The 18,309-nt window shown below is 37.9% G+C and overlaps 1 protein-coding gene across 9 annotated transcripts in view; it reads left to right on the top strand.

Annotated features, from left to right (window-relative positions):
- Window positions 1–1,032: 1,032 nt before the first annotated feature.
- The window catches only part of HNRNPC (heterogeneous nuclear ribonucleoprotein C), a 46,259-nt gene continuing 28,982 nt past the window's right edge, over window positions 1,033–18,309 (top strand). For 2 of the 9 annotated variants that reach the window (XM_074328017.1, XM_074328014.1), the window contains exons 1-2: window positions 1,033–1,206; window positions 1,533–1,558. The gene's annotated coding sequence lies outside the window, so the exon portion shown is untranslated. Of the gene's footprint in view, window positions 1,559–1,589; window positions 2,269–18,309 lie in introns of those variants that run through there. The other 7 variants (XM_074328016.1, XM_074328011.1, XM_074328012.1 and 4 more) reach the window with 6 other exon arrangements.

The following is an 18,309-nucleotide window of genomic DNA, read 5'->3' as shown; positions in this document are numbered from 1 at the left end:
CTACAATTTTTTCTATAGGCTGTACATTTTGTACAATTTAACATACCAATCCAAGTGTAAGAGTAACATTTCATTTCTAAACTGGTCTACATTTTAAATATTTGCAGTTAAAATTTAAGTTATAGTACCTGTTCTGTTGCTGTAGTGTTCATACATAATTGATTCATGGAACACTCTTAAAAAAAACTCAGCATAAAATGTTTTCATTTACAGACATCTGGAGATGAGAATCAAACCTCATGGCTAAATATTGAAATGTGAATGCAACCAGTTCATTCTTATTTGCTCAAACACCTAGGTACAGTCCAATTGCAAATGTTGTTACTGATGAGGCAGTCAGTCTGTTGTATGTTTTTGATATTATGTATCCAATTCTTAGAATTCATATCTTGGAATTAGCTACATACACTAGTTTATAAATAGTGGGACCACAAATTTCTTAAGGACCATAATTTTTTACCTGTTTTATGACATTGAATAGTCAGTAACCATATCTTTTTTCCTTCATCTGTGGTTTTTCATTCTGTCAATGAGTGGAATAATGGGCTCCTTATTTAAAGCATCATTTCCCATTTACTGTAGAACCTATTAGGTCCTATACTTTTATCAGTCTGGCTTTGAGAATAGATAACCATTTCTATTTTGTACCTTCATGGTAGACCATTCTTCAGTCTGTATTACAGGAAAAACTACATGGACTTAAAAATTTAAAAACCCATGAATTCGTTTACCTTCATAATCTTGATATTTCACATTTGCTCACTTCTTTATCTCTGTTGGCCTGGTTTTTCTATATTTTCCTTGCCCAAACTGCTGGTTATCAAGATGAATGTTTGAACTTAGATATTAGTTATCTACTGATGTTGAAGAATTGTGAAGAAAGTCACTGGTAGAAATGATTCTGTAGAGGCTCTCCCCATCCCAGTGGAATGTTATGATTTACCAAAATGTGTTAGATGCAATGGACAGATGTTTCTGTCTTGGGGGTTTATGGCACAACATTTCTGAGGAACTCTGACTCAATCTGTCCCTTCTCCTTTCACAGGGCAGCAAGGCGAACCCCATCCCTACTCACTGGAGCTCAGCTTTGATTTTTAACCTCCCTTCCCCACCCTTCCAGAACACACACATTCCCATTCCAAAACTGATTTTATAAAGACATTTTAAACATAATGCAACTTGGTGTGCACTACAGCAAATTTACAGGTGTTTTTTTTTTGTTTTCAAAAACGGGACTTGGATTTAAGTTGTAATTTTTAAAATTTCTATTTCTATTTTTTTCTGCAGCAGTTGGGTTGAGGAGGAGGAGCCTTTTAGCCTCTCATAAACTGACCTCTCTACTTCCTCGTGTATTTTTAAGATTGATTGATGATGTGGAAAGGGCTTTGCTTATCTGCTACTGAGAACTTTACCCTTGCGGTTTTTGTGGAAACTGCTTTTGGAAAGAGAAAAGAAATGAACTTTACTGACTTGACATTTTTGCACCTCCCGTTTTTCTAATCTGGGCTATTTTTATTTTTGTTTTTTTACAGTGAGATTTTTTTGATCTTCAGCTACAGTAAGTTATTCCAATTTTTTTTTTACATTTTTCCTGACTTTCCGCTGATTTCCTTTTTATTGTTGTTACTAGTTACTATTATTTATTATTATACTTATGATGGTGATGATGATGATAATAATGACACTGATGATTTTTAACCGGATTAAAATGGAGTTTTTCTGAATGTTCATAAGAATTTCTCCGGCCTCCTAATTGACTTTGAAGTTTTGCATCTTGGGAGAGAAAGTGAAGGCATTAGCATTTTTAAGTGGATTGATCACATAAACCTTTTCTCTCCCAACCCCACCCTTGCCCTCATCCCCTTCCCCACGCTCGAAAGAATTTTACTGGCTGTTAAGTCTGTGACCTTATTTTTCCTGATCTTTAACTTAACTGTTTTAGAGCATCTCTGGACGTCTGTATTTTTAATTTTTTTATTTTTGTTTTTTTTTTATTTTTAATCTTTCATTTGTTAAATTTTTAAACTGTGCTGCAATAAAATGTGTGTGGTACTACTTAACACCTATGATGGTGGTGGCATTTTCCCAGAAAGCCATCTTTCTCCTGTTTCCCTTGAAATCCCATCCTGCTTTTCCTGTACACTACCCCTCACAAACCACAAGCTGCAGCAACATGGATGCCCAGCCTGGAGCAGCGGCAGCCAGGATGACCTGGAGCCAGGGGGGCCTTCGGAACAGATGCACACCCTTCCTGGGTGATGGTAAGAGGTGTGAGGTCCACTAGTTTCATTGCAAAGACTAGGAAATACACCAGTTAAAGTTTAGTTGATGAGATATAGGTGATAGCTTCTGGAAATGTGAGGGTTAATCCTTCCTGTGTATCTCAAGAGATATTTACCAAGGGAGACCACTTCATTTTTTGTTGTTGTAAACTAATGGAATTATGCCTAATTAACTTGGGCTGCCTGGGAATTTTTGATAATTGAAAACAGCTGAAGGTTACATATACAGTACTTGAAAATGGTTTGTTTTAATGACTAGCAAGCAACAAGGTGGTCCTTTTTCTTAGTGATTACTATTGCAAATTAGTAAAAAAAAAATGTCATTTGGAGTAGTCTTCCTTGGGTTAGTGACAACAATTTTGGGTTGTATTTTATTTAGACTATTTTTATCATTGATATTTAACATGAATCATACCACAAGAAGCTTGCTGTAATATTAAAATACTATTTCACTGGAAGGTTTTTAAAAAGAAAAGGATAGGTAGCCTTTTTAACCTCAAAGCAGGGAAATCCTCTTAATCTTTGTATGCACATCAGGGAAGATCTAGGGTGGACTGCTTTTTCAATGACTTGTGGCCCAGCTATATATTGGAGAATCCAGTCTGTTTCCAAAGGTGGTAAACGAAAGTGAATCTACTCTAAGCACAATAGTAATGCAGGGATAATAAGGATGTGGATAGTCAGAGTTAAGAATTTTGCAACTTGTATTTTGCTGAAAATTTTGACAAATTGATTTAGAATTGCTTTAATAGATTTTGAGCTGGGGCAAAAAGTAGAATGATTTTTAAAGGCATATTCAGTGCTATGGTGCTAGGGTAAATGACTTACTTGACCCCTTCCTTTACTCTTACTGAAATGGTAAAATCTAGTTCAAGTGAAACTGCAGGCAGCCTCCGAGGAAAACACAATGGGAAAAAGTTAAGTAAAATGTCCTTAGGTTATCTGGAAGAGGAATGGAAATTTTTCTTTTATTGGACCAAGTTTTACTGATGTGCTCTATTCTGTGACAGCTATTTCTACTTTGTTGCCGTCATTGTGTGGCTGCTGTTCACTAGAGGTTGAGTTTAATTTATTTCTTACTTGCTAATTCTACAAATTCATTGTATGGGTCATGTTCTGGTTTGGGGGAAACAAAAATACAGTTCTTCAGGGACTCAGCCTCTTGGGGGGAGACGGATGAGCTTATGTGATGCGATTAGAGGTAAGCACGGAACCTGCAAGAATGGGTACTAATTGACTCTTCAGAGGTCAGGAAATGCTTCTAAGAGAAGGGGAACTGAACCTTAGAGAGGTAAGGCCAGATTTTAAAAATTTTAATGCCATGCCAAGGAGTTTGTATGTTATCCAGAAACCAGTGGTGAGCTGTTGAAAGATCATAACCTGGAGTGACATCAAATTTTCCTTAGAAATGTCATTCTGATGGTGTGGAATACTGGGGTTAGAGGAGAATGAGATTGGAAGTAGGTGATAAATATCGAAGATATTAAAATACAAGGAAAAATACGACCTGAGCTGGTCAAAAGCACTGGTATTGGGATTAGAGAGGAGGGGATAAATTTAGGAGGACTTAAATTTGTGATGTGATTAAGAGAGGGACTTGGCATGACCCCTAGGTTTCTAGCTTCTGGGATGAGGATAGATGATGGGTAAACAAAGGGTTAGGTTTGAGAGTAGGAAAAATTAAGTATTAATTTTTGAGGTGCTCGTGGAACATTCAAATAGAGGTATTTGTTAAACATTTGAGTGCTTATTCGGAAAATCACCATTAGACTTGGGCATATAGGGATAAACAAAACATACTGTCCCCTGCCCTCTTGGGTATTATAGACCATTGAGGGGATAAAGAACAATTAGCACTGTAACAATCTATGTTCCTGAAGTAAAAGAACAGGCAGGATAAGATGATAATAAGGGAACCAAATTAGAATATGAAAGGGCAAGTGCTGCTAGTGAAGGAGACTGATGTTGAAATTGAGATCTGTAAATGGATTGCCATATCTGAAAGCAGATAATGAGAAAAACTAGGCCTTCGAGCAAGAAATACTATCTACTGCAGAAGAGTCATTACGAATACATAGGAGAAACAAAATTTGAAAGGTAGGCAAGTACCAAGCCTAATAATGTGTCCTTGTAGGGCCATGTTTAAGATCTAGATTATCTGTTGAAGGATTTTGGAGAATGAGATCTCATTGCTTTCTCTGGAATTTCCTTCTGGCTGTTTTGTGGGGAATGTTAGTAATGAGGACTAAGTTCAAGTAGGACAATAAATTAGAAGACCTATGAGGGTAGGCCATTATCTGTTAATCTCTGGGGAAAAAGTAGTAATCCTGGGCTTGAGGGTACTTGCCCTGGTTTTTCAAGTGTGTTTTTTTAAACTTTTATTTAAGTGTGTTTTTCCAGGACCCATCAGCTCCAAGTCAAGTACTAGTTTCAATCTAGTCATGAAGGGTGCAGCTCACAGTGGCCCATGTGGGGATCGAACCAGCAAGCTTGTTAAGAGCACTGCGCTCTAACCAACTGAGCTAACCGGCTGCCCTCAAAGGAGTTTTTTATGTGTCTTAGTGAGCAGCGGTAATTAGTTTGAAGAGGACAGGTTTGTCAGGCTTTAGGAAATTACTGGTTATTTCTCTTAACACCCCTGTTGGGTCTGGTATAGTATAATCACTTTCCTATTTGATAGGAAAAATGAAGAACATGAAATTCCATTTGGATGTAATAATCTGGACACTTTACCATGTGTTCATTGTTAAAGTTCTTCTGTTAACTTGTTTAATCATCATACATAACCTTGTAAATAGATGTGAATATTGAAGCACAGAATTTAAATAATTTGCCTAAAGTTAGACATACCTAATAAGTGGTGGACCATGGATTCCAATGCAGGCTGTTAAGCATGCATGCAGATTTCAACTCTTAATTATACTAGACTGACTATACTTGACGTGTAGTATTCAGTAAAACAGAACTTTAATTATTTGGTTAAAGTACCAAGAAGAAACTGCTTTGGACTTTGGGTTTTTAAAAATATATTTTAAAGTGTTTTATACTAAATATTGTTAATATGTTTGTTTAATTCACAACACCGTAAATGACATGCAGGTAATAAATTAGGTGTCCAAGGTAATAAATTAGGTAGTTGTATATAGCTTTGTGGTATAATTTTATAGAATCTTTGGATGTGACAGCATTCTTTTAAGGAAGTAAACACATTAAAGTCCAAAACTGGGATTCCTGCTGTTCTTCCCTCAGACCAAGTTCTTTTGCAATGTTGCCCATTTCAGTTCATGAAACTCCAGTTTTCATGTCATTTAGGCCAGACATTGGTTAGCCAGCACTTTTTTTCTCTCATACCTCACCTTTGGCCTTGTAGAAAATGTTGTCAATTTTTCCTTTGAAATAAAACAAGAATGCACCACTCAAACTGCCATAACTTGTTCCAGTTTCAAGCCACCATCGTCTCATGCATTATTGCAATAGATTTCTTTAGCCGCTCCCCATTAGTGTGTGGTAGCTCCTGTTAAAAAGTAATGCTTGGGCCGGCCTGATGGCTCAGGTGGTTGGAGCTCCGTGCTCCGAACTCCGAAGGCTGCAGCTTCGATTCCCACATGGGCCAGTGGGCTCTCAACCACAAGGTTGCCCGTTTGACTCCTCGACTCCTGCAACTAAGATTGAACACGCACCTTGAGCTGAGCTGCCGCTGAGCTCCCAGATGGCTCAGTTGGTTGGAGCGCGGACTCTCAACCACAAGTTTACCAGTTTGACTCCCATAAGGGATGACTCCCGCAGGCATGGTGGGCTGTGCCTCCTGCAACTAACAGTGGCAATGACCTGGAGCTGAGCTGCACCCTCCACAACTAAGATTGAAAGGAACACTTGACTTGGAAAAAGCCCAGGAAATACACAGTTCCCCAGTAAGGTCCTGTGCCCCTTCCCCAATTAAAAAAAAAAAAAGATGTAAAGCTTGAAAATTGTATTGCCTGAGTTTCTGCTTGAAACTCACCCAAAACTGCCTATTTCAGCATTAAAGTCAAAATTTTCACTGTTACTTACAAGACACTCTATGTGATCTGTTATGCCCCTCTCCTTTACTAATACACGATGTGATAAAATTATTACAGTAAAAGACACATTGCCATTAAGATCCCTCAAAATACTCTCGCTTAGAACACACGCCATTGTTCTTGCCATTTTCTGAAGCAGTTCTGGAAGTCCTCTTTTGTGAGTGTCTTTAGTTGCACTGTTGCGCCTGCCTCGATACTTGAATCATTCTGACTGTGGAAGAGCCGGAAGTTGCACAGTGCCAGATCTGGTGGATGAGGACACGCCATAATGTTTTTATTTGACAGAAATCACTGTACCAGAAGTGGTGACACAGAGCCTTTCCATTGTGATTGCTATGGTGAATGCTGCTGCCGAGTGCCATCCAATGGAAAAGGAGAAATCTTGAATACAAAACTTGGAACACATGTCAAACTTTAGTAACTGTCAAATTTCAGCTTGTTCGGTGCAGTCAGTTGGGTATGAGCTACGGTTGAGATGTTTTTTAAAGTGCTGTAAATCATCTTCCACCGTGTTAGACTTCGCTTCTGGTATGTGGTAATTTCTGTCAAAAACATTACGGTGTGTCCTTATTCGCCAGATCTGACACTGCTATTTCTCGCTCTTCCCAAAGTCAGTGATTCAGGACATCAAGGCAGCCACAACAGTGCAACTGAAGACATGAAAGAGGACTTCCAGAACTGCTTCAGAAAGTGGCAAGAACGATGGGATAAATGTTAGAAGCGAGAGGGCTTAATGACAATGTGTCTTTTACTGTAGTAAATTATTTTTTGTTTAAACATTGTTGGAGCACACCTCGTTCTACTCCAGCCACACTGGACTTCTTAGTGTGTCTTGAATATCCTAGATGTTCCTGCCTCAAAGCCTTTCCTTGTATTTTTCTTCCCCCAGACATTCATAAGGTTAGGTTCTCCAGTTCATTTAGGTGTTTACTCAAAAGCCACTGCCTCAGTGATATTTTCCCTCAGCCCTTCAAGCACTTCCCTCCCTTAGTACTCTAGCTCTTTCACTAGCTCACCTTTATAGAACTTTATTTTCTACTATGTAAAGGTATAGAGAAATATCTGGAAAGATACATACAAATCAAAATTGATCACCTCTGGGCAAGGGAGAGGGATTTAGGAATTTGGAAGGAAACTTGTTCTATGTGCCTAAAGACAGTATTATAAAGAGCAACACAATGTTATTTGGCTTCTAATTTAATAAAACTTATTGTAGATATATTTCGACTCTTCTAATACTGTCTGGATATGAATAATAAGACTACAGCCTGTGGAGTAGTTTTATAAGAGTTTTGATAAGTTGAAAAATCAGCCTTAAAACGGGTTTGGCTGTGATGAAATGGGTCAAGTTAGCATTTGAGGGCGTAGGCGTCCGTGTTGCCTGTGATAGAGCTGTGGCCAAAATTTGGAAAAACTAAACATTTTTATTCTCCAGTGAGAATATGAAGCTATTACTAAGAGGTAGCCATTAACAGATTAGAGGACATCTGACTTTTCTTCCTACCTAATCTGATTCCAATTTTACCAGTCTGAAATATTCCCATTTCCCATTTAGATTAACTGTGGCTTTTGAGTTGATTTTAGAATTAATATAACTCTGGAAGTTAATCAAACTGGTCTTAGGCTTTTCTGGCTAGGGCAGAATAACATTTAGGAATAGTTTAGTGGAATACATGTTAAAGAATTTTCCCCTAGTCCTTTTAACTAAAATTCTGTATTCTGAAAATAACATTCATTGCACACTATCATTCCTTATATTAATCCTTTAAATGTGATTTTGGTGTTAACTTAAAAAACTTTATGGCTGAAATTGAAGTAGGAAAGTGCTTCCCAAAGAAATGTTTTCCTTTGTCTTTGAAAATTAGTTGGCTTCTTAAGTTGTAATTATGCATTTATTTGTGCCGTTTAAGATGTAGTTTTATTGAAATTAAAAAGGCAGACAAATCACATGACTTAATTGATGTCGGTTTTTAAGAGAAGGTACCCCATCTGCTTTTTACCTTTAATCCATTTAAGTAAGCAATGTATGCTCATATACAGAGGGTGCCAGAAAAATGGTGCCCAAAGTATATACATCTTAAGAAAGAAAAAACTATTAAAATTGTTATACTCAATATATACCAATAACAAAAGATGAATACAAGTCACGTGTACACGTTTTTGGCTTCCCGGTATATAACATTGAGAAAATGCAAACCAGCCCTACCCCTATCCTGCCAAAGACATAACTTCAACCAGTCAAAATGAAAGTTTGGTGTGTCCAGGTTCTTTTGCATAAATAGGCTTTTCAAGAAGTCATTGTAACATACATGACATACGTGTAAGTAGTAATTTTTTTTTTACTTGACTATAGGATGTTAGTAAATAAAGATCTAAAAATTTTAATAGCCTCATGGTGTTAATTGCATATGTATAAAATATTTTACTTAACCAAAAGTCTATGGTTGGGTCCTTAGGGTTTCGCCCAATTTTTCTCTTTTATAAACAGGTTTATAAACAATTGAGCGGTCTTAAAACTAAAATACCATTAATTTTTTTTTTTTTTTAGAATTAATCCCCAGAAATACAATTGTTCAAAAAAATGCATGTTTTAAAAACTTTTCAATCTAGGTTGCTTTCCAAAAAGGTGATAACATTTTATCTACTTACTGGCAGTGTGACTACTAATTAGTTTTTAATTTTGTGAATTACCTGGATCTTTTGCTAGTATTATATTTAAGGCTTGGACACTGAGTTTCAGTGTCATGTTTCAATAAGTATAAATGAAAGAATAGGAATATTTATAGAGTTATAGATTTGCTAAGTGAAAAATTACTATCTTGTTGAGTATTTCTGTGTATAGTTGGAGATTACGTGGAATTTTTATTTTCAGATATGTGTACGCATATATTTGGTGCTTAATTTTATTGTGCAAGAATTGCAAACACACAAAAGAGAATATGTCCATGCTTTACCAATCCTTGGGTAATCAATTTTGTTTCATCTATATCTGCATCTATCCTCTTCCTTGTTATTTGGAAATGAATCCTTAATATATTTAATGTCTGTTTTAGTATTTGTAAACGATAAGGACTTAAAAAGAACCACAGTCATCATCACACAAAAAACAATGTATTTGAAGACCCTATAATGCTATTGAGGTATTACCCAATTGTGTTTTATTTCTTTGGGAGTGGTAACATGGATGGTTGTTTTGCTAACTTTTTTTTTGCTTAGTCCTTTCTGAAATTTGGGAAGTTGTTTATTAGAGATAAGGTTTTAAAAAATTGAGATAGAATCTTGGCATAGTTTATCTTCATTTGTGATAAAAATCAAGTTCAGGATAACAAAATATGGGATTCTATTATATATGCATTTTACTGTTAAATTTTCAAACTTAGGGTATAATTACATACCTTACTGTTTAGGGCTGAGTGATGGAAAACTGTAGTAGCTTTAAGTCACATTTCCTTATTAAAAATTATTTCCTTATGAAAATTTTTGTTACACTGGTCCAAAGTCTTTTATTCGTAATTCAGAAATTCAAAAATATATGAAAGGTTTTCATTAACTTGACAGACACACTTGGTGACAAAACTTGGCCTCAGTTGACATGAAATTGTTCCTGGTATGTTATATTTAGTGACTATGCATATGTATTATTGCAGAAATATTAATATTAATTGATTTGATAGCTGGGTGCTTCCCCAGGTCCCATTAGGGTACTACAGCAGAAAAGCACAGTATTGTGTAAAATCTGAAAATCCTGATTTTCCAAACATATTTCCAAGGGATGTTGGTATATTTTGAAAAGTATACTTTGAACTCAGTTTGAGCTTACGGATACAATTGAAGCTTTCTACAAGATAGTGAGGAAATGAAGTCTTGTGAATAACTATTATTGTTGACTCTTGCTATTCAGAATATGGTTTGTGCTCCAGCAGCATCATCACCATCTGAAGCTTCATAGAAAGACAGAAGTTCGCAGCTTGCCCTTGAACTGTTATGGGCACATACGAGTACACATAAAGAGAGGCACTGCTCTGTACCACTTTACTCCTTTTTATTCCTTGGGAATTAGAAATTTGGTGGACTTTCTAGCAAGGGTGTTTTTGATGTTTTAGTGGGGGGGGGAGTTGATCACAGTGTAGCCATATTTTATGTAAATTTGAAATATTTAAAAATGACTATTATGTGCAAGTTTTGAACTAATAACTTCCCCCAAATTGCAAATAGAATTAAAAATCAAATATTAAAAAAAAATCAAATATTTTGAACAGGTAGGCTGGATAAATGGTAATGCCATTTAAGTAATCAGAAATACACACTATCCTGAAATATGTGTATTTTGAATGATCTGTGCTTTTTGGCAAATCATATTTCTGGTATAATGTGACCATGGTGATAAATGATAGCAATTGGTGATTTAAGACAAAGACCCCCTAAATTCTTAAGCATGAATCAGTTAAGTACAGAGATACTACTGCTTGTCTCCTGACTGGGGGTTTATACACTAATCATTTTGTTATCCACATTAACATAGGTTTTTAGTTATATTAGAAATAATAAGTACTTTGTATATTTTTTGTTGATTATTGTTGTATATTGAATGTGCCCTTGATGTTTCAATTCCCAGTCAAGATTTATTGATTTACTGAAGTAATTTTGAAATGTTGATTTTTAGTTTATCCCTGTGAGAAGCATTCTTTTACATATTTCTAATGCTTGTTTGACACTTGCAGGAATCTTTTTTTTCAGATGGCTTAAATGTTCTGAGAGTAGATAAATGTTAATGGGTAGAAGCTGCTCTAGTACGAGTATGATGAGCATGCTGTTTTTTCCCCCCTTAAGAATGATGCAACACTCAGAAGCAGGGCTAACATTTAATTAATGGCACAGCTGATTGACATTTGAGAATGTAAAGAGAAATGTAGAGAAACTAGATCTGTTGGGACTTCCAATGAATGAGAATAATAACCCCAAATTTCCGAACAGAATATCCAGTGAAAATTTTTGCCTTGGAAATGCCTATTTCCTTGATTTTATATAGTTCTGAATTGCTCTTAAGGAAGAGAAGTACTCAACTTTTCCAGCTTATGTTTAGGAGTTTATAGAAAAGCTTCACTGACTTTTTGCCAAGCTGTATATCATAATCACTACATTCTAGAGGAGCATAAAATTATAAAAGCAATATGTTACTAAAAAAATGGGATAAAAGAATACTTAGAAACCTCACAATCCTTATCACTTCTGGAGACTCTAACACTTTAGTGTATAATCATCTAGATAACCTGTTTGTGTATGCTCTGTAACATCTTAAACATCTCAATGTTAATACGTCATTCAGTGCTGCTTGGCTTGATGTGTTGAAATTCATTTAGCCAGTCTCATTGTCATGCATTTGTTTTCTAATTTTTTACTGTTAATATGTCTGCATCCTTTTTTCCTACACATGATTTTTCAAAAGAGATTATTTATTGCGTTGAAGAATATGCAGTCTTAAGCCTTTTAATAAAATAGGCCAGTTGTCCTCTGAAAATAAACCAGTTCATACTGTCAGAAATAATGTATGAAAACGACCATTTCAATTGAAAATATTTTTATTTGGTAGGTGAAATTGTTATTTGGCTTAATTTATATTTTCTTTATACTGATGTTGAATTTCTTTAAATCTCTAAAAAGCTTCAATATTATTTATTAATCACCTGATTTTTGTCCCTGGCCCAGTTTTTGTGGTATGTACCAGTAATAGTAAATGATATAATAGCAGCAGCAGCTGTAGCAGCAACACTTGTGATATTCAGGCACCATGTCAGTGTTTTCTGTATCTTAATTCATTTATGCCTCAGACCTATCCATGAGGCAGATAATATCAGTGATACTCATTTTACAGTTGAAGAATCTGGTTTTTGGTAGGGAAGTGCGCACACGAGTGGTTGAGCTTGAAATTGAAACAGGTCAGTCTGACTCAAGCCTCTGAGCCCTTAACCATTAGGATGTATTTATGTATTTTCACTTTTATATGTAGTATTAAAGACTTGATTTATTATGGACAAATGTATTGCAGACATTAGTCAGTTCTTTGTTTGTTTACTTATGGTGTATTTTAGTGTGGGGATATATTGTATTCTGTTCAGGAACTTTTCATCTTAAGGTTAGTCATATTTTAAATGAAGTTTGGTCGTGATGGACATGGCATGAATTCGTGGGAATAGGCATTTTTGTATCTACCTTTAATTTTTTAATATGTTTTCCAGAAACTTTTGATTTAGAATTTTTAAAATATTAACCTGGGTCTTGCTCAAAGCTACATCAGGGTAGCTTTCAGAGTACAGAAAATGTGTACAAGGGCTGCTCACTTGAGATTGACTTTACAAATTATTGTTCAAAAACTATTATATAACATGAAAAAAATCTTATGCTATTGAAGGAAAATTGACAGTATTACATTTTTTTTTTTTAACAGGACTTTATTGGGCAACAGTGTGTACTTCCAGGACTCTTTTTTTTTTTTTTCCCAAGTCAAGTTGTTGTCCTTACAGTCTTAGTTGTGGAGGGTGCTGTTCAGCTTCAAGTTGTTGTCCTTTCAGTCTTAGTTGTGGAGGGTGCAGCTCAGCTCCAGGTCCAGTTGCCATTTCTAGTTGCAGGGGGCACAGCCCACCATCCCTTGTGGGAGTCGAACCGGGAACCTTATGGTTGAGAGGACGCGCTCCAACCAACTGAGCCAACCGGGAGCTCAACGGCAGCTCAGCTCAAGGTGCCGTGTTTAATCTTAGTTGCAGGGGGCGTTGCCCACCATCCCTTGCGGGACTCGAGGAATTGAACTGGTAACCTTGTGGTTGAGAGCCCGCTGGCCCATATGGGAATCGAACCGGCAGCCTTCGGAGTTAGGAGCACAGAGCTCTAACCACCTGAGCCACCGGGCTGGCCCCGACAGTATTACATTTTTTTAAAGTGACTTGGGTGAGACTCCTCAGGGTCTATTGAAGAAATCAGTGACAGCTATATAACTGGGGGAGATTGTTAACATTTCACACAATGAAACTTTTCTTTAGGCTGAAACCAGGGAATATGAACTAGGTATTAGAGGATGAAGTAGTATAAAATGGAAAGCTCTATGCTTAATGTAAAGAAACCCAACGAAAAGTTGTCTAAATACAGGAAGTTAGCATTATATTAATTAATGAATAGGGATTAGCAGTTTTACTTTACAGTGAATTCTGCATGTGTTGACAATGCCAAAGTTAGTGGAAATAATAGCTTCTGGAGAGCATGCAGTGTGTGTTCCATTCTTGCAAGAACAACCAAATTTGGACTACTGTGTTCAAAGTGACATTGACAGATTAAGTTGTATTTGTTATAAGACAATTTCTTATTTTTATAGAAGATAGTAGGAATTATTTTCATTCGTTCATTCACTCATTCACAATGGCCCATGTGGGGATAGAACTGGCAACCTTGGTGGTATTGTACTAGTACCATGCTCTAACCAGCTGAGCGAACTGGCCACCCCTACAACATGTTTTTAAATGACTTTCTAATTTTTTGTCACAGGGATTTACAAAATTTATAATAGATGGTCAGAGTCTCTTGTTCAATGCCAAACATAGGATGCCTTGAAATTTATTTAACATCTTCAGTTGCTTGATTAATAACAAATACATAGACTTACCCATTGCTTAGCCCTTACTTTAAATAATTTTCAAATGAACCTACAGAAACATGTACGTACTGGTTTTACTTAGTTACAGCAGTGGAAGTGTCAGTTCCCTCCTGCATGCACCCTATGGGATTGTCCTTTTATTAACAAATTTGACCCCCAAAAATGTAGTTTTGCTATTTTCTGGAAACTTGTTAAATTGTGTAACCTGGCATATATCATTTTTCAATTTGCTATAATATGATCTTTTAAAAAATGAACAGGTGATATGTACATATGTAAAATACACCATCTGTGCTTCAGCCTTCCTGTTCTGGTAGGAACTGTCTACATTATCATGTTAGGTCTGTATTCTTTTTTCCCCCCTTTTAAATGATTTTAAAGTTACGGGCATGATACTTGACTTAGGAACTTCAACATGGCTGCATCTCTTAAGAATAAAGGTAATCAGTATTATCAAAATAATTATCAAAACAATGCAAATTAACACTAATTTAATATTGTATAGAGTCCATCATTAAAATCCTCTAGTTGTCACACTAAAAGGTCTCCCCTAATCCAGTATCTAGTCAAGGTCTCACACATTGCTCTGTTAATCTACAAAAGGCCCCCTTTTTTTGAGTCCCAACCAATTGTATGATGTCCCCAAGAACTTGAAATCTGATTGTTTTTCTGTATATATAATCAAGTCAGATATTCACCAAGAATATTGCATGGGTGATGTATGTTATTTTGTCACATCAGGAGACATATGTCCGATTTCTTGGTTTAAGTGGTGACCTCCATGTCTCCATTGTAAACGTAGCATTTATCTTTGTGTGATCAGTGGGTAATCTGTTGGATAATATTTTGAGACCATATAATTTGTTTCCCATCCAACAAGCTTTTCCTCAGTGCTTTTAGCATACATTGACATTTTTCTGAATTACTATTGATGTAATTTTCACCAATCTAACAGTTTAAAAAAGTGGTATCTTTAAATCTTTTAATTTCAATATTCTTTACTTTTTTCTTTTTTTCCCCTCCTTCTGCCCCCCGCCCCCACTGCCCCACACACACTCCGGTTCAAGCTGTTGTTTCTCAGTCTAGTTGTGTAGGACACAGATCCCTGACCCATGCTGGTATTATGAGCCTTGCGCCCCCCCCTCCTCCTCCTCCTCCTCCTCCTCCTCCTCCTCCTGCTCCCCTCCCCCTCACCCGGCCACTCACGCTGGCCACCAGCCGCTCCCCCTCCCCAGCCCCCTCTGGCTACTCACGGCAGCCCAGCTCCAGGAGAGCCATTGTTCACAATCTTAGCTGTAGAGGATGCAGGTCACTGGCCTATGTGGGAATCAAACAGGTGACCTTGGCGTTAGGAGCACGATGCTCCAACCATCTGAGCCACCAGGCTGGCCCACTATCCTTTTCTTGAAACAGGTTTTTATGTTTGTTTGGTTTGGATTTTTGCCTTTTTCTGTTACACTTTTTGGGACAACTGAGTTTTGTCGTTAGGTTTTGATAGTTGCCTATGTAATTTTTTTTACATTTAAGTTTTTTGTTGCTGGTGTTTGGTGATGCCCTTGCATCTCTCCCCTTTCCTCTGCAGACTGCTCGTCACCCGCTCCCCCCACCCCTTCAACTGAATGTCTTCTCTGGTATTCAGGTTAGCAGTTTGTGAGTTGGTTTGTGTGTTATGTGTGGGTTTTTTGTTGTTGTTTGTGGGTGTTGTTTTTCCCCCAAAAAGCAATAAAAGTGGCTTGGGTGGGAGGGAGGGGACTTATTGGCTGGTGGGATTTTTAGTTAGACTGGTTTCTTTTCAAACTTGTCCAGAAAGGCAAAAAAGTGGGTATTTTTGCTTTGGAAGAAGGCCCTGGGCAGGCGTTTTGTGACTGGGCGGGGAGGAGGGTTGAGTGTTTACATGACATTCTGTATCAAAATTGATAGAATGTTTATAACAAATGTTCAGAGCAATGTAATAGGCATTTAAACCCCTCATAAAGTGATAACCCACCTTGCAAACTACTACCCCTCTGACAACTTAAATATAGCTGTTAAAAATACCATTGACTATGGTATGGCCTTATGTAGTAGGTGCGTTGTGGGGTTGGTTCAATGGCACAGTCTTTCGGGTCACCTGAGCCACACGCTCCAGGTGTGTCCCTTGTGTGGGTTCTGTGTGCCCTCTTGTAATTGAGCCTTGGTTGATAATTGCACATCAGTGGGAGGGACTCACCCTTGGGCTCACTGGTTGTGAGGACTGGCCTTGACTACAGTGGAAGAGTTGTGCAGGGGCTCATCCTATGGAGCAGGATGTGCCTCAGCAGGACTCTGGTGCCTGCCCAGTCTGCCCCTTGGGTGTGTCCTACTTGGAGGCTGCTGGGTGATGCTCCAGCTCATTTTGAAGCTGGCCACTGGGGGCGCCAACCCCAAGACCACCTCGGAGCAGATCTGCTGTAGGTCTCCTTCAGCCACAGCCCATGCCCCACCTCGGGCCACCTAGCAGTAGCCAGAAAGAAATCTGCAGATGGCTGCTGCTGCCTGTGCTGTGCTTGGAAGCACCTTGAGAGGGCAAGGTGCGAACCAAGCTGGCTGCTGCTAGTGCCTGCTTAGGGCTGCTCAGCCAGATGCTCTTTGTCTCAGTTCCACAAACCTTTGAGAGACCCTAGGAAAGTGAAGCTTGAGCCAAGGCAGGCGTTCTGCACAAAAAAGCCACTGAAAGCGGCCTGGGTGTGCCCAAAAGTTGGGCGGGGCCAGCTGTCCAATCACCAGGGCAGGGTGAATGAACAATACAAGCAGGGAAGGGGGAGGTCTCAACAAAAAACACTGTGGCCTCCATCAGCTCCCCATCCAGGAGAAAGCCGCGTCTCTAGCCCCTGTCCCAAGCCAGATAACTCAATTCCTCATTGGTCCTGCCTTTCCAGCTGCTGCCACAGCCCTGGAGCTCAGCAAGTTTTTCCGTTAGTGTGTAAGTCTGCGCGCAGTCCCTTTAAGAGGAGCACCTGTGAGTGCAGTTGCACTCAGTCACAATCTCCGCTGGTTTTCCTAATTAAAAATTAGGGGTACTTCTCTCCCCAGCATTGGAAACCCTGGGCTGGAATCTCTCGCTCCTTTAGGGGTTGGGGGAATGGTGGTCTGCACAGCTGAAATATCCTTCCTGATCTTTAATGGTCATACGTGAGTGGGACCAGCCTGGTCTGGGTCTCTGACCTTCCTACCAGTCTGTAGGTGGCTTCTGCAAGTCATTTGAAAGGCTTCAGTCTGTTCTCAATAATGGTGGTGGTGTAGATTAGTTGTAATTTTGATATGGTTGTGAGAGAAGGTAAACTGTTTACCTACTGCACCATCTGGGTTGTCCCTCTACATTTAAGTTTTTATCCATCTATAATTTATTGTGTACAGAGTGAGTTTGGTCCCTAGTTTTTGTTTTTAGATGGCTACACTGTACCTTTTGTTGAATTACTCATTTCCCCATATTTACAATACCTTGAGTCTTGTCATAGTTTTAATAGTTAGAATAAGCAATTAGCATAGTTCTAAAAGTGGCCAACTTTGTTAATTCACGGCCTGAAAATGTCTTTACAATACTACCATGTACTATTTTCTCATGCTTTGTAGTTTTCACACGATAGTCTACCTTGAGGTCATAGTATCAAAAAGATACTGAGAAACTTGAGAAGAAATTGTGAAAGACTGAAACAGAAAACCTTTGGATTCAAGATTGTCATTTTACGAAATTGCCAACTCATTGCTGCCATCTAGTGACATTTTTGTCTTTAAAATTCCTTAAAGAAGGATGGGAAACAGATTAGGCATGATAGTTGTATCCAATTTTAATTGAACGTAGAGGCTACCTTAGGGTTTTAGGGATTATAATAAAGACAATTCTAAGGTCGGCCTCTGAATTTTCTAGCCCGTTCTTAGTATGATTTGACATCCGATAAGCTATACTTGGTACCATCTTTGATTTCTTTTTGGATAAACAGATGTGATATGCATACATACATATAATGTGATTAGCCTACTGAAATGTCCAGTAGAATCATCTTGTGGCTTGTTTACTTACCTTCTGCCCCCTCCCCTTTTTTGGCAGTAATTTGCCTAGATATTATACTGAGCGCAGTCTGCATGGCACTATTTTGTAAAATATTTGTCTTCTCTCCCCTCGATTCCTTTCCATTAAAGGTGGGGTTTTAGGGGCCAGGACATACAGGCAAGAGAGCTGAAGGCTTGATTCCACTGTAAATTTGATTTTGGCCCAGCTCCCAGCAAATTCCAGGGCCTTCATAACCTGTGTTTTTGGACCATTTGAACCTTGTATTTCTCATAATTAGTGAAGTCTGCCATTTCT

Source organism: Rhinolophus sinicus, linkage group LG03 (genome assembly GCF_036562045.2).
Source record: "Rhinolophus sinicus isolate RSC01 linkage group LG03, ASM3656204v1, whole genome shotgun sequence".
Taxonomy (NCBI): Eukaryota; Metazoa; Chordata; class Mammalia; order Chiroptera; family Rhinolophidae; genus Rhinolophus; species Rhinolophus sinicus.
Note: the sequence above shows the minus strand (reverse complement) of the source record. Positions and strands in the feature narration are given on the sequence as shown.